Here is a 25,983-nt window from a genome sequence, read left to right as displayed (position 1 = left end):
TAGATGTACTTAAGTCAGCAGGGCCTGATGAAATTCATCCTACAGTACTTAAGGAACTAGATAAAGCAATCTCTGACCCATTAACAATTATCTTTCAGAACTCATGGAGGATGGGTGAGGTCCCAGAAAGGTAAAAGGGGGAACAAAGAGGACATGGCGAATTATAAACCAGTCAGCCTAATTTGGATACCTAAAAATGATTAAACAACCAGTTTGCATGCACCTGGAGGATAAAAGATTATAAGTAATAGCCAGCATGGATTTGTCAAGAACAAATCAACCCAATTTCCTTCTTTGATAGGGTTACCTGCCTAGTTGATAAGGGGCAAGTGGTAAACGTTTAGTCTTGAATTTTTCACATCCCTGAATGACAGAGCTGGGCCAATCCTTTGTGTCTAGTGGAGTCAAGCCCCTAGTGTCTAGCTAACCATTGATCTTTCAAGTTGCTGAACACCTTATAATTCCATTCAACAGAATATCAGGGCGAGCAGAGTGTGAACGTGTTTCAAAAAGTCACTACAGATGTTCTATACTAGGTTAATGGAGCCAAGATGTACTGTATTTGTGCTTATGTGAGCCACTGCAAACCAAAAATTGAAAAACCACTGCACAGACATCTGCATTTCACAAGCTACAAACCGCCCCCCACACCAAACCCAACAAGAAATAGACCAAATTATTACAGATTTCAAGAGACCAAACTATTGTGTGCCACAGGCAGAGAACAGGAAGGATTGATGCCCTAGACCCCTGCAATGACTAGGAATTGATTTAAGTACAATATACCCAGATGATCCTACCAAATGATCCATGTCCCCCATGCTGCAGAGGAAAATACTCAGTAGAATTTCCCCAAGTCATTATTTAAAAAGGTCGTATTCTGCTACTTTGATTACAGAAACCATGCAATGAGAGTCCACAAGAAAATGCAGTGTCAAAATTCTTCAACACCTGAAAAGATTAAAGACAAACAAGTATGGAGCACAATTTTAGATTTCCCACAGACAAATACTTGCTTTTGTTCCCTCGTTCACTTATTTTCTGTTAGAAACCTCAGGCAAGTTTGGGAGGCAAATGAGAGATGCTAGTTGATAACTTTTGAAAACAAGGCCAATCATTTTAGTGCCTAAACATGGACTTAGAATTTTAAATTTAAACACTGTGTTTGGCAAATCTTGGCCTTAGAAAGTATTTAATATTACTATCTCTTATACAGATCACCTTTTACAAGCTTTCAAGCAGTGAAATGAACTTCCCTACTACTGTATTCTTTGTTTAGAGCCATCCAAAAAAACAAACCTAATTTCGACTAAAAATCCATCATCCCCTTTTCAGCACGATCATAATTATACATTGAAGTGCATAAAATGGTGAGAAGCAAGCTCTCTACTTTTGCAGTCAGAGAAAAGACTAACCAGTTAGGAAAAACAAATTTCCGGTTCACATTTTAGATGCAAATGTGAGATAGTATCTTCTGACAGACTAGAAGTGTATCCTTTGACTACTTATTACCTAGCACAATGGGATCCTGGTCCATGACTAGGGCTCCTCAGCATTCTGGTAATATAAGTAAATAAATAATAATTTAGTGATCCATATCCTGCAATCAACGCTTGACAGAGTAAGGTCTGAATAGGGACTGCAAGTCTGCCTCTATGCACCTGAACCTATGAGGAAGGCTGTGTGTCTGTCATGTAGGTCTCCAGCAGCAGCAGCAGTTTGGGCATGGGAGGGGGCTCAGGACTGGGGCAGGGTGTTGGGGTGTGGGATAGCATTTACCTTGGGTGGGGGGAGCTCTCCGGCTCCCACCAGCATATCCCTGCAGCTCCTAGGCGGAGGAGCCAGGGGGCTCTGCATGCTGCCCGCGCCCGCAAGCACCACCCCCAGAGCTCCCATTGGCTGCAGTTCCTGGCCAATGAGAGCTGCAGAATCTGCGCTTGTGGCGGGAGCAGCACGCGGAGCTCCTCCCCCTAGGAGCTTCAGGGACGTGCTACTATATAATTGTATTACCTTCACACACAAGTGTGTATTAAACCCAAATTGCCAAATTAAATTTACTTCATCTCAAATAAGTCAAGACAAAAAACAAGTGTTCACTAAAGGCAAGCTCTCTAGACTTTAAATCAAAAGCACTTCCCATAATGGATTCAACACTGTATAGCAATGTGTCGAAGTTCTCAGGTCCCAAGTCTTTGGCGTAACTAGTTTCTCACCTCTAAAAACTCAATGTTAATTGAGCTACCCATAATAATATGTTTTTTTAATACACTTGATTAAAAGTATTTTGTCAACATTTGTTAAATGCTCCAATGACAATTTTCATACAAGTATATTCTTTGTTGAGTAGCACACTTGAAGCAAAAAATGGAAGAGAAAGGTTATTTACCTTTAGCGTCATTCACCTTCCCAGATTAATCTATCGTTCTTCAGACCTCTCTCTCTCACTCTCTAAGAGAAAACATAAAACAAAGATAAAATTATCTTTCATGTTCTCCTTTAAACAATTTGGCTGATTAAGACAGATTTCTTCCAGAGCAAGTACCTTTTAAAAAGGTCACTTTATATATATGAAGAAATATAATGAAGAAATAAAGCACTTCTGTAGATATGTCTGAAAGTATCTGAAAAGAGAGAGAAAGAACAGGAGATGGGAATAAGAACTTTCATTTTATATACCTGCATTTACCACAGGCTGTAAGCAGTACTGGTTCAAGCAGTTAAATTCAGGTACACACTAGCTTCAGCCCTCCAAGATACACAAGCATTCTGAAAACATTCCTATGTACACCTCTGGCTTTTTGCACAGCAGTCAAACTAATTACTTCTACTTGTAATTGACTGAAAAGCTCTTGTTATTTATGACTAACAATGTTTTGCATTTCCAATTTACTGAGAAGTTGTAGAAATAACCAGTGTTAGCTGATCTTTAACTAGGCCAACAACTTACAACACTTTAATGCAAGTGTCAACATACAGGTAGTTTTCCCATTCAATGTAATGTTTAAGAAGTATCCAAGAAAGGTTTTCATAATACAAAAATAAAACCACATCGGGGAAATGTGTTAGTTCTCATTGCACAAATTACATAGTTCATAGATATACACTGATATTTATTGCATGACATCACTGTAGAGGTAGGTCAAACTCAAACTTGGCAAGATAGAATGAGATAAGCTGCACTTGTTTTATGAACTGTCATTCAATTTTATTAGTACTTGCTGCCTCTGCTTGGCCATAGATTGGAGAAAAATGCCACACAGTGCAAGTGCCACTTCGTTGGTATGCCCTTTCCCCTTGTACTCGCCAACTACATCTAAATCCTGCTGTTACCGAGGCCAGAAGCAGTGAATATTATTATTAATGGGGTGCTGAGAAGAGATTTGCAGAGGCTATATGGGTCTTATTTCCTAAATCTGCTTATATGGCCTCAATCCTGCCCCCAATTGGATACCCATTACAGTACATTTCTACTCCAAATATTTACATTTACAAGTTATATCTTAATATTCTCCCCAAAATCAAGCTATAGCTATTTAATTTTAGAAATCTTCTCAACTTATAAAAGGAGAGAAAAAATTCACTTATGGTTCCTACAACCAACGCATATTACAGCCACCCTTAACCTCATTTTGTTAATCTCATTTCATTGAGAAATATTTTCCAAATAAAAACCTTTAATTTTCAATGTAGAAATGTCTTAACTCAGCTCTTCTCCTCCTACTCTGACAGTCCAAATTAATTTTGGCTTTTTTAGTCAGTTCTCTTTGACCTATTCTTCAGAACCTACTGGGACTGTATTTCCTTAATCACGTTTGCTTCTCTTTTTGTACAATAGTAGGCATTACTATTTGCCAGAAATTCAGCTCCATCTCATCTTCAGATTGTTTTCCCTGAGTTTCTTTTCTCGGCGCAAGAGTGGAGGATCTTTTTACTTTCTTCACTGAGAATAAAACTTTATTGTAGAAGGTCAAATCCTTATGTCTCTTTCTAAACTCTTTACTGATTTACTCACTCAGATCCTGCTTTAGCCATAATGCCAGAGAACATAGGTCCTAATAAATCTGTGGCCTTATATTTATCCTTTTATTTCTTTTCTTTCCTCATCACTGCATCTTTATTTTTTTTAAATTAGTGTAATCTGGCAATAATATCCCTAGGAGGCTGCCAACACTAGCTGAGGAAAATAGAAAGTGTGCCTTATTACTGAAACCTCACTCTTGAAATGCAGATTCAACAGATCTTTTCCTACACAGTGGACTCCTTCTCTTGAGGTTTCCTGACCCACCCTTTCATCATTGCATCTTTCATGAGTCTCAATTTTCTTACCATAACATCTCTCCCCTCCCTTTATTTCCCCCACCCATACTTGGTTTTATTTGCCAAATACAGTTATCAGCGTCTGTGTCCAAAGGACTCACTTTTTCTTTTTCTGGTACATTTTTCATCAGTTAACTTAGTGAGTATGTCTGTTCGTTGGCCCTTAAGCCCCATTAGCAACTGTGAATTTTTGTTCATGACATGCTTTTCCTTTTCAGCATTAGCAGTCTTGTGTGTCATATACTTCACTAGTCCTTCAGATAAAGGCCATCCTCCTCCTATTACAGGCTCCGCTTTTCTTGCCTAAATACTGTTTCATGCTTTTAGGGAAGGTCATTGAATATCTGTAGATTTTAATGGAGTGCATAAGCATGGGATGGGAGCCTGATGGAGGTGGGCTTTACATCTGCCCTCTTGAAGCCACTTTTCTCGGCTTCCACACTTAGGTGATCTTGCTTTCCCCAAAATGGGCTCTTGTTTACTGACATGAGTACACTAAATTAAGTTTTATCTTTAGAAAGCCTTGCCTATCATCAGAAAAACTGGTTTATTTGTGAAAGGGACTGTGTCCTCCACAACAAATTCAATTTCTGTTGCTTGCTATAAAAGCCAACAAAAAGAGGCATAATAACAGCCCAAAAACTCGCATGCAAATGCCAACTATTCCCTAATGCAGGGAGCTGTCAATGTGAAACCATTACAATAAACCCTTTCAGAGTCTTGCGGATGAATGATACAACTGGAACTTCAGGATTTTGGATTCCTCCCACTTCTAACCCACACAACACCCAACAGCAAGCCCATTTTCTCTTGGCAGCAATAAAGTATAAAATACTACATCATACTAAAATTAAAACAGAAAGTAGAACCAACTGAATACAAAAAATAGCAACAGCACACACTTGCTTCCTGGACTTGAAATGAAAATCAAGTTAATTACCATAATTATGGTAAAGCCAATTTATTCAGAAATGCCACAAAGAACATCAGTACCAAAGTGCTTCTTTATAATGCATTAACATTGGCGTTTTGTTAAAAAGGTAATTTTAGTGCTCATGAATGGTGTCAGAGTGAAAGGATTTGACAATGAAATAGACTCTTTGGTTCTTGTACCAGAACAGCATAGACAGCAACAGTGTAAGCTCCTCCTTTGGTAGCCATCCATTGAATCCAATTCTGACCTAGAGAAATGAGGGTAGTTCCATTTCCACGACCACTCAATTCTCAGTTCCTCCATTCCGTCAGCCAGCCATTTTATGCCAAATGTGCTGTTAAGTTTGTATAACACAGACATTATCCCACTAGGAAATTGATGGACCAGATAGGCTCATGTTTCAAACAATGTTAAATGCAAAACTGAAGACTCAAAAAAAAAAAAAAAAAAAAAAAGTCACTAAACTTTACATTGTAACAAATGCCATTAATATATTTTTACTGGGCAAAATTTGAAAGCCACTAACCTTAGTTATACCATAACTGTAAGGGATATGCAGGCTTGCAACACTAATCTTAAAACTCCATATTTACTTGGCATCATGTACATGCTGGGGGTTGTTAATTAAAAGCAAATGGTTTATCCTAAGAAAGAATCTTTTATGCATAATGATAAGATTTTAAAAACTGAATCTTAAAGAAGGAACCAAACACTGAAGTTTGGATCTGGTACCATACTTCCCCAATATTAGACAGTGTTTGAATCATGGTTTTGAAATGAGTACATCCCTTTTAAAATGTCTTGGACTATAAATGTCTCCATATAGATAAAAGCCAATGCATAAATGAGATTTTCCCAACATTTCATAAACGAACTCTGATAAAACCCAGAGGAAAGTTGAAGTCTAAAGCTGCAGAAGAAAATATGCTGCCTCTCTCTTCACAGACTTTCCAAAGCTCATGCCACTTGCACAAATTTATTAGGAAACAGAAGAACTATAAGGTATAACTCAACATTAAATTCTGCGTCAAAACAGAGAGTGCAAAGACCACCTACATAGCTACCCCATCAGTCCACTTCACTTCCTTAAAGGGATTCAGTGGTGCATAGAGATTTCCACATGGGTGAATTTCACCTTTATTATTGTATAATCACAGATCATACTCCCGTAACTCAGCAACAATTATCCTTGACCTGGCACTTTCAGTTCCATTTCCAGCAACACAAAGTGCCAGATTGCAGGAGCAACCTTGAGAACAAATAGAATATATTCATTCACTTCAGATCTTAATTCTCCTTGAGGCATAGCCAAAGAAAGCATACATATGTACATTTTAAAACCTTATTACCATATTCTGTAACATAACCTCTGTAGAATTAAAAAAAACAACTATATTCTTAGTCTTTAATTCTTTGAGGTACTGCTGAAAATGCTCTATAAGGCCCTTCCTGTCCAGATCTCTCCAGAGCTAGCCATCTCCAGTGCAGCAGTCTTAAGACGGAGTTTTCAAACAATTTTATATCAATTGCAGGAGCTAAGCACTATTGTGGCATACAGAACATCCTTTTTTTCTCCATACTAGAGCGAATTGAAAAATGGGGGATGAGGGAAAGAAATCGACAACATATTTCCCATTTTTCATTGAAATTTCAGGTCCGTGAAATGTGACATCACTTTCCAAAATCCACTAACTCCTTGTACTACACAGGGATACACAATTTAAAAATACAGAAACCACACGCCTATATCAGCTTACTAGCATTGCTCTGAACTACTATGAAGAATAACCAAGCTTTATTTCCAGTCCATGCTACACTCTTGCACCTTGAGCCAATATGTCTAAGAGTTGTGCCTGGGCAGCACTGGGGAAGCAAAATGAACAGACAACAGGAAAAGAAATAGTTAAACTATAATTCCAAATTTGTATGTACATGAGGCCCAGAGATACAATATTATAACTGCTAAAACATGGAAAATGGTTAGAAGCAACATTCTAGGGCTCTCAAAATGTTGACACACCGAGGGTCATATTACCAAGAGAGAAGATGGCTGCCTGACTCCTGGTCTCCTCCACCCCCCATGTGGCTCCCACGTATCTAAGCCATAACTTTGTCAGAAATGTACTAATTAGAGGAGGGAGATCCTTTTTTGTAGTGTTGTTGTAGTGTTCCCTGCTGGGAAAACAGAAATGCCCAACGACCCAAGCCTGCGTATCCAAAGAAAGGTAAGGCCGAGGAAATCCAACAGTCTCTCACATAGGACTTTGCAGCTATGAAGGACTTTCTAACTACCAAATTTGATCTTTTATCTCAAGATATATATGAGCTCTCTAAAAATGTGGGAGAAGTCAAAGCTCCTTTGACCTATTTAGATAACAAACTACAAAAACCTGCCACACAACTGAAGGAGGTTAAAACAGAGAATGCTTCCTTAAGGCAAAGACTAACAGTCTTGAAGAGAAACAGGAAGATCTTGAAAATAGATGACGCAGGAATAAATTGCAGTTCCTGGGAGCATCCTGGAAGGGGTGGAAGGAAAAAACATGATTAACTTTCCGCAGAATACATTCTTTGAGGTACTAGATTTGGATCCCGGTTTGCCTTCCCTGGAAACTGAAAGGGCTCAAGTCACAGGGGCCAGGAGGAGAGAACAATAACAACCCCAGACTTATCATCTGTAAATTGCTAAGATTTAATGACAACGTTAAACTGATGTGTTAGGCAAAAAGGAATTCTTAAGTATCAGGATTTAAAATTTTCTTTGTATCCAGACTTCTCTGCAAGTTTAAGCAAGAAGAGAGCAACATTTAATGGCATCAAACAAGCTCCCAGGGATTATTAAATACAGCCACAAATATTCTGCGACTTTCATAATGAAGATGACAGACTCAGTGAAATACTTAAATATCAAATCAGATGCTTGGCAAGCACTACAGAAATTGAGACCAGATCCCACTCTGGTAACAGCATGATCCTCTCATAAGGGAAAAGAAATTGCCAAGTATAAGTCCTGAAAAAAAGGAACTGTGATTAGGAAAACCAGGCAGCCCATGCACCCTTTATCGCTGAAATAACTGGCATTATTTCCAGAGAGACAAGGTGGATGAGGCAGTATCTTTTATTGGACCAACTTCTGTTGATGAGAGAGAAACTTTCAAGCTTACATAGAGCTGACCTGAAGAACAAAAGCTTGCCTCTCTCACCAACAGAGGTAGGTCCAATAAAAGGTATTACCTCACTACCTTGTGTCTCTAATATCCTGGCACTCACACCTACAACACTGCATATAACATATGGCATTATTTCTGACAGAGCTGATGTCTCAGTGGTACTAGGAGGACATTGGAACACGGTCATGGATGAGATCATAGACAAATCTCAGTGTTATACGGGAAAAGCTCAGCCCTTTGCAAACCACTCATTATCCCAACTCAAGGACAGCCTACAAAGCATGACTACACATATTCTCCATGGTTCCTATTCCAGATTAAATTTTTCATGATATCTACAGTTCTACCTCCTGCATGTCTTGGGGCAGAAGTTGGTAGACTCATAGACTTTAAGGTCAGAAGGGACCATCGCGATCATCCAGGTAGTATCATTATCTCTGATCATGGTCCAGTTTTTCTTCATATAGACACTGGTCATAGTACTAAAAGATCCTCAAGATGGAAGTTAAACACACTTCTACTCAGAGACCATACATTTCTTCAGATGATTGAAACATCCATTACCAACTTATTGCAGGAAATACAAATGCCATCTCCTCTACTATAATTTTATCGGGAACACTGAAGGCTACCTTAAAATTTGCATCTGGAAGGACGGACGGAAGGAAGAAAGAAAGAAAAGCAGAGGAGGTTGCAAAATAATTAGATGTTGCACTCGCTCATTACCTCAAAATACAAATACAATGGATGTATGGTCCATCCAGATTCAATTCATGCTTAATAGAATTAAACAGAAGCATTATGAATTAGGGCAAACTCCTAGCAAGGAAAATTAAAATGGCTCCCTCTGATAACACTATATCCCCTTTGCTACAGAACAGTCTTTCTGTACTAGAATCTGATAAAATTAATATATAATTTGAAGACTTATGAATCCCTTGACATCTCTCACAGGGAATTAAATTCCAACCTATTTGACAATTTATAAATACACTGTCGCTATCTATCTACTACAGGTGAAGCAAGCAATTGATTTGCTCAACTTGAGCTAAGAGCCTGGATGTGATGGTTTTCCAGCAGAATTTTATAAGACATTTATCAACCAATTAGTACTGATACTGTCAGAAGTCTAATGAAATATTTACAAAAGAAATAATATCATAGGACATGAGGAAAGCGATGATTACCCTAATTTTAAAAAAAGACAAAGTCAGTCTTCATTGTGGCACAAACAACTGGGGCTCCAGCTGCTTTCCTAAAGTTAGATGCTGAAAAGATCTTTGATCAACTGGAAGGGCCATACCTCTAAGTAATCCTGAGAAAATTAAGATTTGGACCTAAATATCTGACCTGGATTGATATTATTTACAAATCACCCCGTGCCTTTGTTTTGACTAATGGTGTTTTCTTCTCCACTTTTCAGTTACATCAAGGAATGTATTGGGGGGTACCCTCCATTGCCTCTACTATTTGATATAGCTATGGAAACACTAGCAGCATAAATCAGACAGAAAGAATTACCATTGCGATAAAGACTACAAGATTAGTCTATAGACAGATGATATTCTTCTCACTCTCAAAAATCCTTCCTCTTCGATTCCACCACTATCAACTGCAGTAAACTATTTTGGTAAGATATTACAAAATCCTAAAGCAACCAGGGTAGGGTTCACCCCTATGTCAAGCCTCTGTGTTTCGGACATTCTAGAAGATCCACCCTGTTTGAGTAATGCCAGGAAATAGATTGTTGCAGCATTTATAGTGGCCAAAAGTGTCATTTTCCAAAAATGGAAATCTGCTACTTCCCCCACATCCTTTGACTGACTGAGCTAACCAACACTATCCTCATGGAAAAATTGACAATGTATAGGGCACAAAATCCAACTATGAAGACACTTGACCTGGTCCTTCATGAGAACAGGGGATTACTTACCATATAATCTTCAGTAATATTTATCTGTGAATATTTTGTACTGTGATATTGTTAAATACATATTCCTGTTCTGCTTTCTTTGTTGTTGTATTTGAATGTCTGCATGGATAAATTAAAACTTCTGAAAAATAAAACTGAAAAATGTTAACACACTGGGCAGTTGCCTACAGCTTTACTTTCTTCAGAATCATCGTTGCAGTGTAATTTTCTTCATCCTTTTTCTAAAATTTCTACTGCCACCTGCAGCTTTTCACTGGCTTTATAACTAACAATTGAATTATGAAACATGGTTTTATATACTTGCTAAAGATACTTGGTTCTCTCGTTTGAGCCAGCCACATTCACTATTACAAAGCTGTCACATGCAGGTTTTTTTCCACTTATGGCTTAAACAGGCTTTTGCTTGGAACACACTGATGGCAAGAAATAAAGTTGTCTGGAGTTGTGCGGCGTTTGTTTGCTTGTTTGTTTTAAACTAACATGTCACTATCTCGGCACAATAGTTGCCACCTGCTTAAAAGCTCAGAAATGTCAGTTGTTAATAAAATATACTTTCAGATATATATTTACACTTTTATTTATGGTAAAAAATGTCTTCACTTCTGGACTGAGCGAAGTGAAGAGAAGGGTTTTTGTTTGTTTGTTTGTTTGTTTGTTTTTAAGCACAGCAACTAATGAAATGAAACCCAACACCCTCAATTTCTCCTGGAGAGGTTACAGGCAAATAGGCTACTTCGACAAATGTTATGGGACTGGCCTCAGATCCAAAACTTATAGTTAAGCTACAGGCAAAAAATCTTCAACACAGTAAAAATTCAACATAATATATTGTGACGTTGCACTCCATTTGCTTTATGAATGTGAATATCATGTAACTGGAATATGCTTTATGCAAAAGGTCTCTTGTAAGGTATCATTACAAAGGTTATAACCTACTGAATATATTCATCCTATTTGTATAAATGTATCATTCTTGTATCTGAAACTAGAAATATGAAGTATTACTCTGAGGTCCTATTGTAATTATGCAAAGCCATTCATGGTGGCTTAGGATCTTGATGTCTCCCACTGACTGGGACAATTGGTTGTGAATGGGTTTATTTACCTGCAAGCCTTCCTGTGTACCTGACGTGGGTAATGAAAAATGAGGTCTTACAGTGACATGTGACCATGTCACATGATAGTGGAATCCATCTTAACCCTGGTGCTTTTCCATTTAGGAGGAGGAGTGGGGACCCAGAGACACAAAAGATTCCTGCCTTGGGCCAAAGCTATAAAAGGGGGTGGAACAAAACAAAGGGGGCTGCCAGTCATGAGAAATCCCCTAGTTACCACCTGAGCTGGAACTAACAAGGACTGAACCAGGGAAAAGGATTGGGCCCAGACTAGGAAGGAGTCTAGTCTGTGAATGCTGTTTATTGGAACAACTCTGAGGGTGAGATTTTACCTGTAAATAGATTCTTAATGCATTAGGCTTAGACTTGCGTGTTCTGTCTGTTATTACTTGAAACCACGTAAATCCTACTTTTTATACTTAATAAAATCACTTTTGTTTATTAACAAACCCCAGAGTAAGTGATTAATACCTGGGGGAGCAAACAGCTGTGCATCTCTCTCTATCAGTGTTATAGAGGGCGGACAATTTATGAGTTTACCCTGTATAAGCTTTATACAGAGTAAAATAGATTTATTTGGGGTTTGGATCCCATTGGGAACTGGGTGTCTGGGTGCTGGAGTCAGGAGTACTTGCTGAGCTGTTTTCAGTTAGTCTGCAGCTTTAGGGGCATGGTTCAGACCCTGGGTCTGTGTTGAAGCAGGCTAGCGTGTCTGGCTCAACAAGACAGGGTTCTGGAGTCTCAAGCTGGTAATTACAAATGTAATTTTCTACTTTCTGTGCATCTACAAAAAGAATATAGATACCATCACACAGAAATGTTGTAACATTTTCCAATATATTAGTGTATGTCTGTTTGTTCTATATCAGACTTATAAATACAGTTAACAGTTAAGGTTGCTAAGGACAAACACCACCCCGCTCTCTGACTCCCAAAATCCAGAAAACCAAAGTTACGCCATAAAATTACATAATCACCCTCACACGTAATCATGTCAAATCACTCAAACACAATGTCCCTATCCAAGGTAAATCAAAAATAATCAGCCACAGTAACCAAGAAGAGTCAATATTGTGCAAGGCTTATACCTAAACCTTAGAAGGCAGGCAAGTATTTCCCCCATTTTACAAATGAAGTAACTGAGAAGTTGCACAAGGTCATTTCTGGCTGAGAACAGAACCCACATATCTATAATGGCAGACCCAAGTCTAATCCACTTAACCACCCTGCACTATGGAATCAATGTGCCATATCTAAGAGCAACCACACTAAGGAACAGAACCCAGGTATCCTGATTCCCAAGAATCCATTTTTTGTATAGCAAGTAGTTCTCACAGCCATTGCCAATTTTAATGAAAACTACAGCATGAAAGATGTGCAGATACTCTGTGAATCACATCTAAAGATGGCATCTTGACAAGGAGAGGGGCATGAAATAGCCAAAAAATCCACATTTATACAATTTCAATTGCACCTGCTACTAAAGCCTGCAGAGACTGCTTTCTAGATAATCAGAAATAGAGGAGAAACTGTTTGATATTCTGTTCCAAAATTTATTCTCTTCTTTCAGTTCATCCAAAATCTTATTTGAAGGGCAGGTGCCTGTTTGTTTGCTGAATTAATGAGACTGGTGTCATTACATCAGGATTTGTACTATATATAATATTTAAAAAGAGAGGTGACTGACAAAAGAAATACAGGAGAATTTGGCATTAATCAGTGTCCAAAAAAATAATGCTTTTGTTTTCACCATGCTACAAAGCTTTCATGATGTGCAACTCATTAGATTTGTAGTCTATGAGCTTTTAGGTCAATCAAACACCTACACTGCAGTTAATTAATATAGTATATTTATAACTTCCCTTTTAAATGAGATTTTTAGGCACAGAATGGAAAAATATATAATCTATTAAAAATAGCGGGTTATATTAATATTTCTAAACACAGAAAAACAATTAACTTCTCCAGAGAGATTTTAGCAGGCTACATATATTTCTAATTATAAGTTGTTCAGTAGCTACATACATAAATTAATAGACTGAACACAGCTGATGGAACAAGTGTCATGTAACAAGTTCCCAAGAGCAAGCTCTTTCAACACCAGGCACTTCATTTAAGTAATTCTTTCTCATGTTGACTCCCATACTCACTAAACACCACTAATGTAAACAACCAACATGACTATATGATATCTTTAATAATACATTGAAATTTAATTTGAATGTGTAATCTTTTGATAGAGCATCTGCCAAAAGTAATTTTCTTTTCACAAACACCCAACATTTGACAATGCATAAAACCTTGGTATTATGCACTTTCCAACTGAGATTAAAAGACTTCAGAACCATTAATGAATTTAATTTTACAGCAATCCTCTAAAGTAGGTGATATTATCCCCATTCAACCCATCAGGCATAGGAAAATAGGGCTCAATCCTAGGAATAGCCCAATTGAACTAAATAGGATTACTCACATAAGCAAGGGCTGTATGATTGGGCTCAAAATGACTGACTTAAGATCACACAGAATGTCTGCTACACAGAATGTATAAACAACATGTGAGATCCTGTACCCATCAAAGTCAATGGGGTTTTGTCACTTGTGACAGGATTTCACTCCGAGTCTCCTGTCATTGAATCTTGACCCTCAGTCACAAGACCATCTTCCTAAAAGGGCCATTTTATTCCAACCAAAAGATAATACATTCTCAAAGGTAAAACCTAGATTGCAAATCCTACAATTCCAACACTCAAGTCTAATGTTTTAAGACATTTACTATTGTGTGGCAGGGGTGATTGTTTCAATTCCTCAAACAGCTATAGTCACAAAATGAGGGGAAGAAAACTTCCAAAGGAACTAGTTGAGCAAGGTTTTAAATTCAAAATCAACACTTAAACAGGCTTGTTCATTTTCGTCTATAGTGCCGCAACAACTGACATAACCTATGATGTCAAAATGTAGCCCTGCACCTTCATAGCTTGAAGGCTACATGTGGTACTGCTAAGGCTGGTTAGGGTCCAAATCCCATTAAAATAGGTGAATGAAGTAAAATAAGAACCCACAATATCAAGAGTGAACTTAAAACATTAAAATGATTATCAATTTCAAAGATGAACAATTTTCAATAAAGTAAAATAATTCATAACAGGCATCAGTTCCTATGAAAGTTAAACAAATCCTCTTAAAAGTCACATATTTCTTTTCCTAGGTTTCAGAGTAGCAGCCGTGTTAGTCTGTATCCGCAAACACAACTATACCCATCTTATATCTTACTTAATTGGCCTCTCAGAGTTGGTAAGACAACTCCCACCTGTTCATGCTCTCTGTATGTGTGTGTATATATATCTCCTCAATATATGGTTCACTCTATATGCATCCGAAGAAGTGGGTTGTAGCCCACGAAAGCTTATGCTCTAATAAATTTGTTAGTCTCTAAGGTGCCACAAGTACTCCTGTTATTCTTTTCCTAGGAAGAAGAAGAACGTGAGAAAAGGAGATTGATTTTATGTTAACTCTGTAAGCAAAGTAGCTTAAATCACAATTATCTACAGCTTTTGAAATTTAGAAATGTTTGCACTGTTGGTCATAATTTTGCAGCCAAACTATCATCAAATAAATGAACTGTAAGAGAAAAGATGTCTAAATTTTGTTTTGCCGAAGAAAAACCTAGCTGTTACATTTTGCAGGTTCACAGGGTGTGCTGCCAACTAATGGAGTAGAAGAGCTGTCATGAAAGCAATACAACTTCTAATATGTGGGGTCTACTTTGGCAAAATAGAACAGTTAGTCCATTATACTCACAGCCTTTAAGTCTAGGACACTTAAAAGAAGCATTCCACTTACAAAAACGTGTATCTTTGCTTTCTGTGTAGGCTATACTATAGCAAATATCTGGAAACTTTTATTACATAAATTAGCATATGTAAACACAGTGACAGTAGATCTGACCAAGTTTTTCAGAACATTCATAGCTGTATCAGGGGACAGGTAGCCTGGCAATGAAGTCACCTAGTGGGGGGTTTGTGGTTACCTGAAAAAGAGTGCCGGAGGTTATAAAAGAGAAGGTAGTCTGAGAAGTGCGGGAGAGGGAAGAACCAGAGAGCCCATGTTCTGGATCAGAACCACATGCAGGAGGGTAGGGGGGAGAAGAAGGGACTCTGCTCAAGTCCAGAGAACTCTCCAGAGTGGTGAGGAAACTGAGGCAAGGAAAATGGGTATAGTTGTGTTTATTATCTTGTCTAGATCTGTGCTAAGCAATGAGTAAATTGTGTTTAGAATCCTGTGCAAAGTCTACATGTTTGTTTGTTTGCTTTCACTGTGGTGTGCCTCTGAAGAGTTAAACTGTAAACCAGGAAAATCACACTTCAGGTGGGATTCTGGGTACATGCAAGAGTTGCTGAGGAGGTTTGGGGGATTCAGCACTACTTTCAGGACTTAGGCAATTGGACTGTGGGTGATTCCTACTGCCAAAAGGGGTGTCAGACATAAGATCTGCTCCTGGAGTGTCTCTCTAGAGCTCTACAGTCAGGTACAGTTCCTAAATTCTGCCCAGCCCCAACAAGCCAAAAGCATGTGCAGTTCAGCATTTCGATCCCCCCCTCGCAGTAGTCTGGGAAGTGTCCAGCCAGGGACGTTCAACCAGATCTGTGATAATACAATGCCTAGACACACAGGGGGGAGAGGGGAGTCTATGGTGGCCTCAAGCACCACCATAATACAAATAATTAGTATGAGAAACTCAATTAGCAAGAGACAAATAAAACTTTAAAAAATACATGAAAGAAAAGTGTGTGAATAACATTTAAAAATTTTCACTAATGAGAAGTCATACTTTAAGCCACTTTGCAAAAGGTTTAAAAATAATGCAGATCTGGCTTGCCAAGTTCCAATTCACATAAAAAGGAGAAACTGACAACACAAATCCCCGGAGAACAGCATTTATGCCAGAAACAGTAACAAATCTGCAGTGTTACAAATGCAATACCACACTGATAAAAAGCATTGTAAACATTTCCATTTTGAAAAAAATAAATTTGAATAATACATTTTCTACTAGGAATCAGAACACACACACACATATATAAAATGAACACTGAAGAATCTCAACAAGAGATCTAAATATAAAAAAGAGTCAGCATTAAAGTTAAAGCAGAAATTCATAATCAGAGTAGCAACGCTTGTAGATCCTCTGGTACTTGAAGGAAACTTTGGGGAAGGGCAGAAGTGGATCTTCAGATAGGACAACTCTATGAAGTAAGTCCTAGTTTTATATGTCATCCAGAACATGTTAACATGGTTTATGAAATTATGTATTTAGACAGTTAATTAAAGTCTTAGAGAAATCTACATCTGGTACTGCCAGCCACAAAAGTAAGGATGACAACAAATAAATGTCTAAGCACAAAGGGGGGGAAAAGGAAAGCAGGAAAAGCTTCTATCTTTCATGTTAGGAAAAGGGAAATTTATTTTTGAACTGTTTGTTAAATCCTGAATTTCCTCTCCTCCATCCATTTGAAGACAGGTAGCATATCATTTGAAACCTCTTAGAAACTACAACTTTCCTAAGAGACTGCCTTCTCCACCCTCTTAACCTTAGTGACATTGTGGTAGATTTCTATACATTAACAAACAAAAAAAACACACACAACCCTCCCATTTTCACCCAAATTTAGGGTAGGTCAAATCTGAAATAAATAAAATATTTAGCTTTTTTTATCTTTAACCATATTATAATCCACATTTGCAATACCAGCAAATGTAGTAATGGGAAAATATTTAACGTAGAAAGTCAAAGTGATCATATAAATACAACTAGTCATTTTTGACTATCTATCCTGGTCAGTTAATTTCCAGTTTGCAAAGTTCATACCTGCAATAAGTTACCAATTCATAGGGCAGGCCAACACTTACAGTGGCATATAGAGTACATCGACAGCACTCCCTGCAGTACAAACAGCAGTGTAGACAGCGAGGCTCTGCTTAGGTGAGTAGAGTACATACACACCAGAATTCTAGGGCAAGGGTTCTCAATCTTTTTCTTTCTGGGCCTCCACCCGCCTCCCCCGACCAACATGCTATAAAAACTCCACGGCCCATCTGTGCCACAACTGTTTTTCTGCATATAAAAGTCAGGGCCAGCACTAGGGGGTAGCAAGCAGGGCAACTGACCAGGGCCCCATACCACAGGGGGCCCTGCAAAGCTAAGTTGCTTGGGCTTCAGCTTCAGCCCTGGGTAGTGGGGCACAGAGCACCGGGCTTCAGCCCCACATGGCGTGACTCGGGGTTTCAGCTTTCTGTCCTGGGCCCCAGCAAGTCTAATGCCGGCCCTGCTTGGTGGGCCCCCTGAAACCTGCTCACAGCCCCCCAGAGGGCTGCGGACCCTGGGTTAAGGATCACTGTTCTAGGGCACATAGCCCACACAGCTGTCTACATGCCCAAGCCATGCCTCCAACATCTTCTAATATGCTGTTATTACAGTGTCATGCTGCCTCCCCCTGCTGGAGCCTTCCCCTGGTGCAGTGAAAGACAGGCAGGTGGAAGCTGCTGGCACCCCTTCCCCTTGCATTTCCCCTGCAAGAGCCTTTTACTGCTGTGTGTAGCTACAAAATGCAGCATGGACACAGCCTGCCTTTCACTGAAGCATGCCCTGTCCACTGCCACAAATGTAGACAAGGCCACAGGAAGTACAGGAGACTATTCTTCCCATATCTTAAACTAAAATTTGTAATATTGTTAGGGCTGAAGAAACACCATACTGCATTTGTTGTATATATTAAATGTTAGGGTTATCCCCACAATCAAGTTCTCATAACTGTTGAAAGACGACAAACAAAGAAAATGTTTTGGGCTTTCAACTCTAAAGTCACAGATTCTTCTGTCTTACTTCACACCATAACCTGCTTGGAAAGATTTCATGAACGATATAAAATGTTAGACCAGGAGTTCTCAAACTTCATTGCACCGCGACCCCATTCTGACAACAACAATTACTACACAACCCCAGAAAGGGAGACTGAAGTCTGAGCCTTCCCTAGCCCCACCCTGGAGGGAGGGGAGCCAAAGACCTACTGTCCTGAGTGGTGTAGGCCAAAGCTGAAGCCCAAGGGCTCAGCCCCAGGCAGGGGGCCTGTAATCTGAGCTCCACTGCCCAGGGCTGAAGCCCTCAGGCTTCAGCCCCAGACCCCAGCAAGTTTAAATGGGGTCGCAACCCACTTTGAGCACTGCTGTGTTAGGCTAATGTAAACCTGTGGGAAGTATTTCATTTGCTGTTGTGGAGAACATATTCCGTACCTGTCTCTTCAGGTATGATCAAATAGCCCAAAGAGCTCTAAGAGTGTATGAAAACATAATAGGAACTACCAGCAAACAGGAAAATAAATTTACTTCTTATCTGTCACAATGTAAAGTGGCAAACTAACAAGCTAAGCTTTGCTAAGAGCTACCGGAATAGCTTTGTATAAGATGGTAACCCATTTCCAAACTAAGTCTTCATTAATATCTAACATCACAAACCTAATTTTTTCCTCATATCTCCCCATGGGTCTATATGCCCGATACTTTTTAATTTCCTTATTTAAAAATAAAAGGAGCTGTTGAAACAATCCATTTGTGTTAAGTGATTGGTAACCACAACACAGCAAGGAGATGGGTTTTGTTCTAACAGATGCATCACTGGTGTGCATATTTCTTAGTTTTCTATGCGTCAAACAGCCAATTCCTTTCAATGAAGGACTACAATACAGTTTGTTTTTAAAATGTCCATTTTATCATGTGTAAGTCTGAGAGTACACAACTGAGGAATATTTACCTATTCATTCTTGTTTCTCAGTGACCTTTTGGAGTTTTCATGTTGACAAAATGCTCAGTTGCAGAAACATATTTTAAAAACCTATGTGCTATAGAATAAAAAACTCCTTATACTGCACAAGTAGTTCTGCAGTGGCAGAGCATGTTCTGCAAGCATTGAAGAAAATAATAAGCCCGAATATTAATCAAAATTATTTAGTTTCTTTAGTTTTATTATTCATTTCATTGGTCTTGCCAGGTCTTTCTGCATGTTGAAAATAAATATTCATGAAATCTCCTACATAGAATGCTTCCTAGTTTTGTGCAGTGGTTAAAGTTGAAGAAAAGACACTAGAAGAGGTCAAACTGATTTTGGTTGTGGTGTTGATGAGTCTCTCAGTCATGTAATGATGCAAAAGCATCTTGTTGAACTGGACTAGTTCGGTGACCCTCTGCCCCACACCCTTTTTAGGATGCATCTTGTGCTCAGGAATCTTAGGTTTCATTTACAAAAGGAAGGCTCAAACTATGGTTCCCAAGTATGGGATCAGCATAACTGAAGTAGTGATATTTGCCTGAGAGCCTGAAGCAATTTCTCAGAGATTAGAAGCGGCACAGGTGCTGGAGACGGGGGAGGCATGCATGCCCCCCCTCTTTAAACAAGGGCCATAGACCTCCCCACTTTTAAAAATCTGAACAGGTTCACAGCTGGGAGAGAACATACCATGGGCCAGCTGGCATCTGAGTCACTCTGCGTTGTGCTGCATGCTGGGCCCTCACCTGCCAGCTACTGAAACTGCAGCAGCAGCTCCGCTCATTGCCAGGGACCAGCCAGGTCCGGGAAGTAGGATGGACCTGTCACCCAAAGGCAAGGGGGCTAGCCAGCAGAGAGTATAAAGTAAAGAGTGGGGGTGAGGGGATGGCTCTGAAAGGGTCAGGCTGGTGAGTGACCTCCCTTGAGTGTTCCAGGAAGGTCAGGCTAGTGGGGCAGGCACCTGGGAGGCGAAGAGAAAGGTCTGTTTGCCTCACAGTATTACTGGCCCAATTTCCCCATGGCAACAACACAACTAAGGATTTCTTTCACTTGGCAGATCAGTATCTGGAAGGTTATTCCTCACTGTTCCCGGGGGGGGGGGGGGGGACGACACCAGGAAGTTACTTTCTAGCACTGGGTGGAGATGTGAATGGATGTAGTTCCCAGGTCATTTCTGTGCTTCTCCCTCTACCCACCAACCTAATAACAAAAGTACTCAGGAAGGAGAGTGACATTTTGTTTTATATCCTAGAGCAACATGCAAACCACAGCCAAAGTTCCTTCCTCTTTTGTCTTCTATCTCCTTTCCTCAGAGAGACCCATACTCCTGAAGTTAAAACCTCATCTGATATGGCTGCCCACAGTAAAGTCACTAAAATGGCTCTGCACTTTCACGCAGGATCTGATGTCTGAGCCAGAGGCAAAGGGAGGTATGTGATTCTGAGCACTGTAAGGGCTATTACTGAACAGAACACACACGGGGCTGACTTGTTAGTTTCCCTCTTGGGATGGGAAGCTACACCTCTGGTTATTCTATTCACATGGAAGCCAAATTTGAGTGGCATTGCAAACCTGTGCACCAGGTCAAAATGCCATTCAAATGTACACCCCCTACCCACCACAATGTTGCAGTCTTTCCAGCACCACTGATGAGCAATCGTTAATCTCATTCAATTTATATCTCACACATCCTTTTAAATCACGACTTTTTCCCTATTTCCCCATCTAGTTTTAAAATTTTCTTTAGGATTATTTTTCCCCTTCTCTCTCAGATATCTCTTCCACTCTCTGTCACCATCCGTTTTCCTCCTACCTGCCTTCCCAACTCATTTATTTGGCCCCACATTTTCTTCATTTCTCCTAAATTCAGTTGTCTGACCATCCACTTCGCTACAAAGAGTCACAAGGGGAGAAGGTGGTGACAGAGTGAATTATTGCACCTGGGATCTTTTTCCTGAGGCAGTTGGGAAATTAATGGAAGTCCCTGTGTCTTTCTATCCTGCTCTCCTGTGGAACTGGTGGGGAGGGTTCCTTTTTCCCCCTCTCCCCTGGGAGAGAAGGAAAACTGAAACAGGAAAATCTTGTACAGAATAGGCAGACATTTCTCCATTCAGGTGCTGATGCTGCTCCACAGACTAGTGGGAAGGCTGAGAACCCCCAGAAACTTCAAAACTGACACCAGCTCCTCCCGACACAGCTGTTTCAGACTCCAGTGTCGGGAGAGTCCTCTTTTCACAAGCCATTAAAAAGAGTGAAAACTGCACCTCTGATCCCTCAGGCAAAGGACAAGGAGAAAAAGGGAGAAGAGCTCTCTCTTTGCTTTTGCCAGAAATAGTGCAGCTGAGCTCTATACACAGCATCTTGGAAAGGTTCTCTTTAAAAATAACATGGCTCAGACAGACTGTATGGTTCCTTGAGTATGCTGTGAAGCATCAAAGATGAAGCACAAATGCCTTCAGCCTCGTGTGGAGTGCAATTTTAGAACAAGTGTATCCTATGACAGTGCCTTAACATACAACCACACAAGTCCCAACTGCTGTAAGACAAGACCACAGTACACACAGTGAACAGTACAGGTTTTTTGGTATAGGAATTTATAACTCATTTTCTGAGGAGGAAATTGTAAGCCTGAGAGGTAGAATAATTTTGGAGCAAGGACTGTTGCTGAGCTCTGAACTAAGGATTCCAGAATCATTATATCTTTACAAGCCTACTAATTAATCCCAGGGCAATAAATTTACTAGCTCCAATGGCTGAACTCATGAAGCTTGTATCTTGGCAAGTGAATTCCTCAGAATTTTTCCTTTTATTCTAAAAATGGCCTAGGAAATTAAATGCAAGAATCTAGAATGGTTTCAATCCAAAACTCCAGATTCAAATATTCCTGAGTTTATAAACTGTTGGGGGTGAAAGTTGTTTTCAGGGTAGTGTCAGAATCTAAAGTCAGATCCAAATCTCATAACTGAGCTGTATCTCCATAATGGACTGATACAACACAATGAACACAACACTCCCACACACCACACGCCCTTCCCTCCTCCCCCCCCCCCCCCATCCCTTATTAGTGTAGGTGTGAACAGAGAGAGGGTTCTTTTCAAAATTCAGAGCTGAATTTTGCATCTTGGATCCATCTTTACAAAAAGGTGACTATTAGTGCAACTTTAAGTTTGCAAAGCCAAGCACTCAAAATAAAACATTTTTTAATTTTTTCTCCCACAAGTTAACTATGCCAAATTGCACACACGTACTATTTTCTACTTCATCTCTTGAAAAATGTAAATGTCCAGGTATTGTTCATTACTAGTGCCTACTATAAAACACAAAGGACATGTAATTAAGCCAACTTGTCATCACAATAGAAGCCTTAACTTACCACATTCCCTGACTTGAGTATTTCATTTCAAGACCTTAATGTGGCATTAATAGTACGGAGGCTCTAATTTAATTATAATTAAGGTGATTCTGTATTATTACAAATAGGCTTTTGCTGCCCAACCCTTCAAATTACTTCACAAGTCTGTATTCTAGCTGTTTGTTTTATAAATGTTAGACTTGTGCTACCAAAATAATAAGAGTTGTGAGTCATCATCAAACTCAACTTCCTACTGTTAAATGCAACTGACCTGTTGTGTGTGAAGTCTATAATTGTTTGAAAATACAAGAGTAAATGGCTACAACTTAAGCATCTGACTCTACAGCTTACTCACATTAATACCATTCACTTCAACAGAGCTGCCACTAAAAAAAGACAGTTACTCACCTCCGACGAAGTGGGCATTCACCCACGAAAGCTTATGCTCCAATACATCTGTTAGTCTTAAATGTGCCACAGGACTCTCTGTTGCTTTTTACTCACCTTTGTAACTGTTGTTCTTCAAGATGTGTTGCTCATATCCATTCCAATTAGGTGTGCGCGCACTGCATGCACAATCGTCGGGAGATTTTTACCCTAGCAACACTCGGTGGGTCGGCTGAGGTGCCCTCTGGAGTGGCGCCTTTATGGCACCGGATATATGCCCTGGCCGACCCAGCACCCCCTCAGTTCCTTCTTGCCGGCTACTCCGACGGAAGGGAAGGAAGGCAGGTTTGGAATGGATATGAGCAACACATCTCGAAGAACAACAGTTACAAAAGTGAGTAACCGTCTTTTCTTCTTCGAGTGCTTGCTCATTACGATTCCAATTAGGTGACTCCCAAGCCTTACCTAGGCGGTGGAGTCGAGTGAGATGTCGTGGAGTGAAGGACCGCTGAACCAAATGCAGCATCACCCATGGACTGCTGCACTATCGCATAGTGGGCGGTGAAGGTGTGCACCAATGACCAAGTCGCTACCCTGCATATCTCCTGTATGGGCACATACACCAGGAAAGCAGAGGATGAAGCCTGAGCCCGCGTGGAGTGGGCGGTAAGGTGCGTAGATGGGACACCAGCCAAGTCATAGCACGCACAGATGCATGATGTGATCCAGGACGAGATGCGCTGGGAGGAGACCAGAAGGCCCTTCATCCGGTCTGCCACAGCAACAAACAGCTGTGACGTTTTCCTGAAGGGTTTTGTTCGCTCGATGTAGAAGGCCAGGGCCCTGCGAACGTCTGGGGAGTGCAGCTGTTACTCCCATCGAGAGGCGTGCAGCCTCGGGTAGAAGACAGGGAGGAATATGTCCTGGTTGACATGGAAGGCAGACACCACCTTAGGGAGGAAGGCCGGTTGGGGTCGCAGCTGTACCTTGTCCTTGTGGAACACTGTATATTGTGGTTCCGATGTGAGTGCCCTGAGCTTAGACACGCGCCTGGCTGAGGTGATAGCTGAGGACAACGGTGCCAAGTCTCGGCGCGCGGAGGAAGGGACCAGGCTAAGTGCCGCCTCCATAAGGAGCTGCTTCAGTCTAAAGTCCCGCTCCTTCCTGGTCCTCGGCTTGAAGGCTTTGCAAATGCGGCACTTGTCTGCTTGGTGGGATTCCCACAGACACCTTAGGCAAGAGTCGTGGGGGTCTGCCGTTGGCATCGGCCTCTGGCAAGCCAAGCAGGGTTTGAAGCCCGGAGACCCAGGCATCGGGATAGAGGAGAAGGGAGAAGACCCCATTCCCCTCCACTAATTAAACTAACTCTAACTATACTAAGTAATTCACAACTATTAACAACTATAACCAACTAAACAGAAACTATTAACAGGTTCTAAAGCGAATGCTAGTGAGACTGAAGATCAGCTAAGCTGTGCTCCACAGTTCCAACAACCGTCACAGGCGGTAAAAAGGAACTGAGGGGGCGCTGGGTCATCGGGGGCATATATCCAGCGCCATAAATGCACCACTCCAGGGGGCGCCTCAGCTGACCCACCGAGTGTTGCTAGGGTAAAAATCTCCCAACGATCGTGCACGCAGCGCGCACACACCCAATTGGAATCGATATGAGCAAGCACTCGAAGAAGAATCTTGAGACCAAGATTGCTAGAGTATAGAAAAAGTCATCCTGAGAAGTTCTGCAGCTCTGGCAATACAACTACTTGTCTGCTTGTCTCTTTGGGAAAACAGTCTTTGATCATGCATTAACCAAGTTTTTTAAGAAAATCTGAAAATAAGAACAGATTCTTAAATGTAGGGCTCATCTACGGGGTGGGGTAATGTGCTCTAGTGGGGTGTCTAGTAAAGCGCACTGATGTGTTGCACATTATTTGGTCCATGTAGACTCTGCTGGTGCATTTTAACAAAATGCTGTTTGAAACAGTATCTACATTAAAGTGCACTAGTGCACACCAGCAGGGTCTACACAGACCAATTAATGCGCAACACGGTAATGTGCTTAGAAATCACACCCCTAAAGATAACATTATCCCATTATGTAGAAAAATGCTTAGATTATCTACAGTTGAAAAATGTTCCTAAGCAGTCTGAATGAGCTATGTGAACAATGAAAGATTTTAAAGAGAAGACAATAAAAGACAAGTGACTATTTAGCGAATATGGCCATGTCAATTTATTCCTTCTTTTAGTGATAACATTCATGATTCTAACAGTCATTGTGAGTTAGGTCAGCCATTTTGTAGCATGGACCTGGCAGACACTGACCACATCTACCACTACAAAGTTTAACCAGTAAAATTTCTGCCCACCTACATCTGCTGACATTGGTGTGTCACTTGACTGTGTTCATATTTAGCTGCCTTTGATGGTGCAGCGCATCCTCTCAGTAACAGATTGTTTTCTGCATTTTAGGTAGGCAGCCCAGTGTACACTATGCTATTGCCTGAAATTTTTGCACTGAATTGTAGGATACCAGTGCTGCTCTCGGTGAATTAGGAGAGTTGGGGTCAAATTCCCACAATTTCTTCTGTTCCATCCTATAATCTGTTCTTCTTCACTCTGGTTTTCAATCTTTCTGCCATCTCACCAACAGAAGCACAGATACTGAACAGATCACTAGAGCAGTCTTTTCTGTTTTAGCGACAGGGTGACTGATTCTCCTGTATGTGCGGAACTACAACTACCACCACAGCAGACGGATATGCAACAGTGAAAATGAGAAAAATGAGAAGTGGATGATTCAGACAGTGAATGACAGTTGCTGGCTGCTGCAGGCATTCACTGACCAGCTACACACGTAGAGCAGCACTTATGGGTCTGTGAAGAGATGACCAGCAATGGCTTCAGAACTTTTGGATGAGGAAGGCCATGGCTCACAACTCCAAGACTGAGCTCA

The 25,983-nt window shown here is 40.4% G+C and overlaps 1 protein-coding gene across 1 annotated transcript in view; it reads right to left on the bottom strand.

The window, feature by feature from the left end:
* SGMS1 (sphingomyelin synthase 1) overlaps positions 1–25,983 on the bottom strand; it is a 209,203-nt gene that overhangs the window by 104,776 nt on the left and 78,444 nt on the right. Inside the window, exons 2-3 of the mRNA XM_065407676.1 lie at positions 2,387–2,448; positions 801–951 (exon numbers count right to left, since the gene is read on the bottom strand). The gene's annotated coding sequence lies outside the window, so the exon portion shown is untranslated. The remainder of the gene's footprint in view (positions 1–800; positions 952–2,386; positions 2,449–25,983) is intronic.

Source organism: Emys orbicularis, chromosome 7 (genome assembly GCF_028017835.1).
Source record: "Emys orbicularis isolate rEmyOrb1 chromosome 7, rEmyOrb1.hap1, whole genome shotgun sequence".
In the NCBI taxonomy this organism is placed as follows: Eukaryota; Metazoa; Chordata; order Testudines; family Emydidae; genus Emys; species Emys orbicularis.
The sequence above is the reverse complement of the archived record's forward strand: the minus strand, read 5'-3'. Positions and strand labels throughout refer to the sequence as shown.